Source organism: Tetrao urogallus (assembly GCF_951394365.1).
Source record: "Tetrao urogallus genome assembly, chromosome: 7".
NCBI classification, from domain to species: Eukaryota; Metazoa; Chordata; class Aves; order Galliformes; family Phasianidae; genus Tetrao; species Tetrao urogallus.
In genome coordinates, this window is record NC_136820.1 from 51,715,584 (window position 1) to 51,724,269 (window position 8,686).

General features: G+C 44.4%; 1 pseudogene across 1 annotated transcript in view; it reads left to right on the forward strand.

The window, feature by feature from the left end:
• The window catches only part of LOC306948541 (ras GTPase-activating-like protein IQGAP1), a 66,774-nt pseudogene extending 60,108 nt beyond the window's left edge, over nt 1-6,666 (forward strand). Inside the window, exons 27-32 of the transcript in view lie at nt 859-1,010; nt 1,524-1,691; nt 2,216-2,319; nt 2,531-2,696; nt 4,099-4,183; nt 6,430-6,666. The product of the transcript in view is annotated as a ras GTPase-activating-like protein IQGAP1 (transcript). The remainder of the gene's footprint in view (nt 1-858; nt 1,011-1,523; nt 1,692-2,215; nt 2,320-2,530; nt 2,697-4,098; nt 4,184-6,429) is intronic.
• Nucleotides 6,667-8,686: the final 2,020 nt, after the last annotated feature.

Consider the following 8,686-nt stretch of genomic DNA (forward strand, 5'->3'; position numbering starts at 1 on the left):
ACTGTTCCACTTATTACTATGTATCCCTAGAAAGATAACTGCAGAAGAAACATCAAGACTTGAAGTGTTGTAAAAACAAAGCACCAGAAAAGAACCCACTCGGGACCAAGGGAAAGCAATAGATGGTATGCTTGAAGGCTCTGAGAACTGTTTGTCTGTTCACTTGTGGTTACATTAGTCATGGACTTGCACACCTTAATTTCTTCTCACGTTTTGTGTGCTGTATCAGAAGGGGGAGGTGATTTCGAAGCAGGAAATGTGCTCAGGCTGCTTGGTGTTGGTTGGCTGATGGAAGCCCCCTCTGTCACTGCTGACGATTGATTGCACACAAGAACAACATTGCTGATACAGCGGTGCCTTTTTTAAATTCAAGCTGAAGTTACAGTCACCTTTTCTTTTGGTCCTGAATAGCGTGGCGCTAGGCTTGACCTTGTGTAAAATCTGAACCATGGCAGCAGTAAAGTTCAGTTCCAAAGGAGGCTCCAGCTCTTGGGCTGATGCTGTCAGCAAAAAGTGTCATCGATATCAGAGCAGTGGAGGCAGTGAGTCAGCAAAATGGAAACAGGGCTTGGGGCTTCAAGCGCAGTTGAGAAAGAAAGGCATTTTCAAGCATCTTCAGAAGGCTACCAGCTCTGACAGTAGTCCCTGCTCAAAGCAATTAGTCCTTGTAGGTTCTCAACCAATTCTGGAACGTGGGGACAAGACAGAAATCGCTGCTATAACAGATAATGTTTCACTTCATGATCTCCTGATGTACCTTGACTGCCTTATCCACACAAAAGGAAGTGCTATCGTGCAGCTTTTTCCCATATTGCGTGTTATTTAAATGTGGAATCTGTCCCTCTGTGTTCTTTGCAGGATGTTGTTTCTCATAGCAAAAATCTTAGCAAGAAGAACACGGAACAGCTCTCTGACGCGATGACGCTGAACGAGCAAAAGGGAGGTTTGAAAGCTTTGAGCAAAGAGGAGAGGGAAAAGCTGGAAGCCTATCAGCATCTTTTCTACTTGAGGTATGCAGCTTTTCATTCACTCCTCTTGTCATAGATGCTTACGTGTATTGGAACAGTCTGTACTTATGCTCTGCAGTGTTGAGGCACTGTCTGTCTTTGTGGTGTTGGCTTTTGTGGACACGTGCTGTATGGGAACTGCTGAGTCATGGCCTGAACCTCTGATTGATCACCTGAGGCGAGCAGTGAGTCAGGCAGAGGAGCACAGGTGAAGGCAATGCAGCTGTGCTGCTGGAAGGGGTGCAGCCAGGCTACAGCCCTCCTAGACCTGTTTAAGAGCTGGCTACCAGTGGGGAAGGATCTCTGCTGGAGATCTGCTCTGCTGGAGTTTTGTAAGTGAGCCCAGGATAGGGGTAAGCCTTCTATTTATTCTCCTTTCGTTATCTTAGTCTGACTAACAAGAGACTTAGTCTGACTGAACAAGAGAGTCATACTCTCTTGTTTATTTCATAATTACAGCATCTTAATAGTCATTGATTATACACGTGCACTAAGTAATTTTTCTTCTTGTTTTAGACTACTCCAACATACTTACTTGGCCAAGCTGCTTTTGCAGATGCCTCAAAACAAACCCACAGAGTTCATGGATTCAGCCATCTTCACGCTGCATAACTACGCATGCAGTCAGAGAGAGGAATCTCTGCTGTTGCGGCTGTTGCAAACAGCATTGCAGGAAGAGATCAAGTACGTTGTAGCATAGGACACAGCCTTGCTGTTGCCTCAGTTTGGGCCGCTGCTAAAATTGAATCTGTTCTGGTGTGATGTCCCGTGCTCATTTGCTGATAATGCTGAACTGTCCCTGCCTTCTGCTCGTGCTGTTTGGCGTCAGTCCTTTCTGTAACCTGGAAGGAGGAGGAATTACCTTTGTTCTTTAGGATTAAAGCCATTTTTCTTTAGCCAATGCTTTGTTGCTCAGGGAGGCACTATTTTTGATGTAATGCAGTGCTTTCCTAAGATTCAGTCCAATCTAAGTTCTCTGCTGTCTAGTAAGAAGGACTTGGAACAGACTGCGAGCTTGGGCTTTACAGGCCAGAGTGAAGCTGACGCGAAGGACACTGTTTTCCAAAACTGATGAGGAGGCTGAAAATCAGATGCTGTCTGGTTTGGGTTTTTTACTGGCTGTCAGGCTTAAGGATTCTGGCTGTCTGTCGGCATAATTGAGTGGATTGTCCCTTAGGAGTTTGGTGTTTATGACTTCTGGCTGATAGGGAGCTTCACGACTTGCTAGGAAGACCAAATACATACGATGTTGGAGGCAATCATGCCTTTTTTGATGCTTTTAAGTATGAGGATGGTATGTGCCCCCCAACAGGTAACGTCTAAAAGGTTTGTTTAATTATTATTATCTTTTCTTGGAGTAGTAGTTCAGGAAAGTGCATGCGTATGCTTTATTCTCTGCTGCTGGATTTGCCATAGCGGCATGCTGTGAATGGCTTTAGTTGCTGATTGCTTACTTGTTTAAATACTGAAATAAAATAGTTCTGCCTGTGTAGAACTCCCTTTGTTTCCTCTGTATTTTTGAGATGCGCTCTTTCAACCGTGGTGCCCGTGGTCAGAAGCACTGAGGCAGATCTTGGCCCCAGTTGTGAAGGAAATAATTGAGGACGAATCGCTCAACGTCAAAACGGATCCAGTGGATATTTACAAGTCCTGGGTTAACCAGATGGGATCTCAGAATGGTGAGGCCAGGTATGGAAGCTGTTGCTACTGTTTTTTTCTACAAGTTGCTCAGCTGCTTTGCATTGCTCTGTTAATCGTTGCAAACCATCCCTGGATTCATGGTATGCATCTGTCCAATTGATACCAGCTTTTTTCCATCAGCTCGAGATGGCTTTCTTCTGAATGGTATAAAGATCATCTTGTGACAGGGGTGTTGAGACTATTAGAAGTGAATCTCATTAAGAGATAGGCCAAAAAAAGACCCCAAAGCATTTCTTCTGTGTTAACTCATAGATACAGATGCCGTAGATATTCCTCTTCCAAGCCAATCTCTGCCCACAACTCGGGCAGGCTGCCCAAGGAGGCTGTGGATGCCCCATCCCTGGAGGCATTCAAGGCCTGGCTGGATGTGGCTCTGGGCAGCCTGGTCTGGCGGTTGGTGAACCTGCACGCAGCGGGGGGTTGGAACGAGATGAGCATTGTGGTCCTTCTCAACACAGGCCGTGTTCATAGAATCGTAGCAGGCAGCTGTTCCTGTCTGCCCACGAGAAGGTTTCATCCACTTGGTCATTCTGGGTTGGTTGGCCTGTAGATCCCCTGCTACGTCATCTGTCCCTGTCCTCCCTTTAATGTGTGTCTATAAACTCTTGATCGGCTCCCATCCGTCCCCAGTCAGAGTTCTGTGTTTCTTCCAGTGCTTGATGTTCACCAGATTTTGAGGCTTCTGTTGTTGGTTGTTTTTGTTTTGTTTTTAACACACTTCAAGGGAAGTGGTGGAAAAGCAATGCTATGAAGTCAAAGACAACTCTCCCAGCGCAGCACGCTGCGTGAGTTACTGTGTTAACACTGCAATGTGCAGCTTGTGTTTTCACTGATTTATTTGCGACCTGAGGTACTACTGCGTATCGCAGGTGACCTTCTTGACTCTAGAGAGCGTGTCTGCATGTGGTACAGAAAGATACAGTTTAGAGTTAGCTGGGCCTTTTCTCACAGTGACTGCTGCAGGGACAGCAGAGGACGTGAGAAGTCCTTTACTCTTTCAGTGCTAGCATTCTAATTAAAGTGCATGTGCAGCCTTTTGCAGCCAGGTGAGCGTGGATCTGTTTCTGTGTCAAGCCAAAAATTCTGCCTGGCACTGACAAAAGTATATTAGGCTGAGGAGTGCTCACCTTCACATCTGACTTTTCCAAATAGCAAGTTGCCGTACGATGTTACACCTGAACAAGCTCTTCATCATGGTGAGGTGAGGACGCACCAGGATGCCTCAATCTGAAATGTGAAGGCAATGACAGACAAGTTCGTTGTCAACGACAACCATCGTTGTTGAGCTGACAAAATGCCGTAAGCCTGGTGTGTCACCGCATTATCCTGCAGCAGTTAATAGTGGGTTCATCCGTGAGGAATTCTCACTTGCCTTTTATTTCCTTCGAAGTTACGGAATGCGTTTCATGGCCAAGGTACTGAAAGACTCCCGGCATGACAAGGTTCCTGATGCTGGCGAGGAGGAGCTTCTGAAGGTAAGGAGCTGAGCAGCTCTGTGAATAATTGTCTGCCACGCTGACTGCAGCAGATGCATCTCAGTGTTCTTTGTTGGGTGTACGTGTGCAGAGAAGTTTAAAAGCTGCAGTTTAAGTAGACAGGCTATTTGTTGTTATGGGTATAAAGCACTTTGCATTGTGCTTTGGATTGCTGGGTACATGTTTGTCAAAGGAGACATAATACAGCGTTCAGAAGAAGTCACCCTATTGCTTTTCCTTTTGCTTTTAACATCTTGGGCATTGTGCCCCCGAGGTTTCTTGACTTTGGGATGCTCTTGCTGCTGAATGGTGCACCTTGGTTTTGCTGGTGTTATCTGAGTCAGTTGCTCTTTTTTTAAAGAGACAGTGCCAAGTTAGAAAGGTCCGTGTGCAAAATTCTACTATTCTCACTTCCCTTACAATATTCTAGGGCATTACAGTAGCTGCACCAAAGTATATGGTGTCATTTTTCATGATGTGTGGGCAGTTTTGTATAGTACATCTCCGTACTTTTGGAGAACGAAAAGGATGTTAGTAGTAAATGCTTCCAAATGAGCACAGCATTGTGGCTTTCATTGGAATTGTCCTGGCTTTTGTGATTTTAAAGGTCTTTGTGTCTGTGAGGGCTCTTCTTCTTAATAAAGCAAAGAGTGGATTTTACATTATTTGCCACAGTCTCTTTAAGCTTTTCTGTCCCTGCTTCATTACGAAGTAATTACCAATCTGAATGCCGTTTTCTTCTCTCTTCTGGTTCCGTGCTTTCCCGTTGTGAGGCATGGATTCTTTCTGTGCAGGTGAATTCATTTTTTCCATCTGTAAATTTAGGTGGAAAGCTGCAGTTATTATTAATCCTTGTGGAAACAATGTCACGGTCCATGCCGCACTCAGAACTGCAGCTGTGTGCGGTGACTGCCTGTAGATGCATTAGGGCCTGAAACTACTCCTACAGTGTACTGTTCTTGTTTTCCTACTACCAGTTTTACTATTATCAACATGATTTCTCTCACAAATGTGTTTCTTGTGACAGGTAGTGAACGGTTTTGTTTGTTGTGACCATGTGCTGTCATCTGGGATAGGACAGCAAGAGCTGAAACAGCTGTCAAAACCATGACCTCTCTGAAAGCAGTTAATTTCTGGGGCAGCTTAGCAATGGCGAAGCTTATTCTTTCTGTTTTTGCCATTTCTTCACACCTCTGATCTCTCCTGTGCATTCAAATCGCACGTGAAGCAGGAGAAGCCCAGATTCTGTGACTTGGCTCTGCGCAGGTTGATGTGAAACACCAGGGAATACTGAAGTGTGTGGCGTGGGACCTTTTGCTGCATGTCAGCGTGCTGGGCCAATGCCTTTTTGTTGTGGGAATTACTGCAGGCACATATCCAATACGGGTTAGAAGAACATGGATGAGCACGTGGATAACGGGATGTCTTTATCTTTGGGGCCTCAGCGTTCATTGCTGCTCACTTAGCTGGGTGAATTGGACTTCTTTTGAAATGTCAAATACCGCTCATCTTCGGTACTTCTGAGTTTCTTACTTCTGGTTTAAATGTTTCTGAGTTCCTCTCAGTTGTGTTTAACTGGGGATCTGTAGCTAAAAATGTTGCTGATTAATCAAAGAGGTATTCTGAGAGAGAGAAAGAAGTGCTCTGGAAAAGGGGCAGAAAGTAGTTGCTGTTTTCTCAGCTCAGCTCCTTGGTTTTCCACGCTTCACCATTTTTGCTTTGTTGGAGATGGTGGTCAATTCTGCACACCTGTGTTAAGAATTAGCTCCTATCCCTTAATGAGACTGCAGTACCAGGTTTTTCTGTAGTGTAGTTGTTCTGCCTTCTGTTAGACTAAGCTTTGTTTAATTCTCAGTGTAACTTTTACGCTTGTATGAGCAATTCTTTGGTAACTTCTAAAAATATATAGACAGGTGGTATTAAAAGTTAAATTTGAAAACCTTTGTGTGTAGGAATATCTGCAGTTGTGTTGTTCTGGAACTAGTAGTGGTCAGTCTTACCGCTTCTATGTTGACAGTTGTGCATTTATTTAGTGTGTGTATGTATGTTACAGTGTGAAACTAAGATTCTTTGGGACAGCACGTGCTTGCTGATGGCAGCGCAGTAGACCCTGCATCTTGAACGGGGCCCACAGTTCACAGGCAAGTAATTTGTCAGAACTCACTGAGAGTAGTTTCAGTAAGACTCAGTGGAGGTCTGTGCCACTGGTTTTCCACGTGTTTTTTTCTCTCCTCAACTTGTCCTAGATTGTTGGCAACTTACTCTATCACCGCTACGTGAATCCAGCCATGGTTGCACCGGATGCATTTGACATAATGGATCTTTCAGCTGGAGGGCAGCTGACTACAGATCAACGAAGAAACCTTGGTTCTGTTGCAAAGATGCTGCAGCACGCTGCGTCCAGTAAGATGCTCATGGGAGACGGTGCACCTCTGAGCATCGTGAAGGAATACTTGTCACAGTCATACCAGAAATTCAGGTAGAAGACTTCAGCTGATTGTGTTGAGGAGTTTGGCAGAGGGCAATGTTGCAAACCAAAAGGAGTGATGAATTTGAAATGTAATAGATTCCATCTCTGTCAAAAAGGAGGTCTGTTGAAAATGAGAGATTGCCCTTTGGGCTTCCACAATCATTGATAATAATGACATATAAAATACGTAGCTGGAATTTACCAACTAGATATAGTATATTAATGAGCTGGTCAAAACAATTGGCTTTGCCATACAAGCCTCCAGAGTACAGGCTGTTTTTCTATGTGTTTATTATGATATTCTGGCCATTGAAAACTAGAGTGTGCATGCGTTCTTTCCTATATGCACCCTAGTTCTCTGTATGCAAACTAGATGGCACTTTGGATTAAACCAGGCTGGAATTCAGTTGTTTGTATAAGAAGATAACTCTTGAATGAAGAGCTTCTTGATGTCTGTCATCTTTTGTAAGAAAGAAAACTGGAAATGGCTGGGAGTGAGGATTATTCTTGCAGCTGAGACAGAAGGATGGGTGCACAAGGTCATTCAGTCCGTAGACTTGTCCTGCGGATGCTTACAGTGAGCTAATGCCAACATGGCCAGTACCAATAACTGAATCTTCTAGATGGCTTTTGATGTGATAAGCTATAGCTTGTCCAGCTGCAGTAGCTTGGGAACCATGGTTTAAAGAAGAACAGCTGCTGGTATGCTGATTACCTTTTTCTCCTTTTTCTTTTTTTTTTTTTTTTTTTTTTTTTAAGACGCTTTTTTCAGGTTGCTTGTGAGGTTCCTGAATTGCAGGATCAATTCAATATTGATGAATATTCTGGCTTCCTTCCTTGTCTATCCCTTCTGCAGAGCTCATAGCCATCAATCTCAACGCTCCAGTCATGGGAGCAGTCCCACCATGTTTCAGTAACAGCAGCTAGATCATAGTTAGCCTGGTGCACAATGGCTACCAGTTCCTCCTGCTTGTTGCTCATGCTGCGTGCATTGGTATAGATGCACTTGAGCCGAGTCATTTGCCTCACTCCCAGCTGTAAAATCGTTCCCCTAGGCTCTTCTCTTGTGCGGCCTGTACTGTCCCCTTCCCCCGTCATAATTAGTTTATTGCACAGGAAGAAAAGCTTGATGTCTGTGCCAAGGGAGACGTACACCGCACTTGCGCTGCCTGGACGATTTGGAAACTGGAAATTCTGGGGTGTGCTGAAGCATGCCCTCTCAGGTCAGTCTAAGCATACATAGAGTAGACCTGTCTAACCAAACAGGTCATAGACAGTTAAACCCATTCTGTTGGGAAATACTCTCTCCTTCTAAGTACCTTTGGAACGTGAGTTTCTTCAATTAATTACTCAACTCATTTGCTTTTCCTGAATGATCCTAAGTTCTTTTCTCAGGCTACATCTGCACTCTGCTCAGTCCAAGGAGAAATCCCTGCCTGCAGATGCAATGACACAGCATGGCTCACAACCTCATTTTTCATTGCTTACTCTTATGGTAGCTGCCATCCATGTCCACCCTGCGTATTCTTAGAGCTCTTCTGGAGTCCATGGGGCAGACTTATGGTTGAACTAAAGGGAATTTTTTCATATTGCTCTAGCTCCAGATGATTATCCCTAGTATCATTATATTAAAAAAAAAAAAAAAAAAAAAGGCGTTTTGAAGTAGTGTGATATATATTCTGTGCCTCAGAATGTGGCACGTTTGGCATGAGAGAGTTTTGAGGCCACGAGGACTGCCCAGACAGCATGAGAACGGTAAGAGCAGAGAGCTATAGGTGATGCAGCGCTATTCGTGCCGCCCGCAGGAAGCGGTAGCTGGAACAAAATATGGCCAGAAGAGTGATCAGATTGCGTTTGGTAAGGAACTATTTCATTAGTTCTAGAACTTTGACAAAATGTATATTCAGGATGATGATCAGCATGCCAGGTGCTGGGACCATGCCGAAAGAGAAATGGTCGGAAAACGTCGGTGCAGTTTGAAATATATCCCCTTCCACAAAGCCCTCAGATGCATGCTGCAACTGCATCCAAAG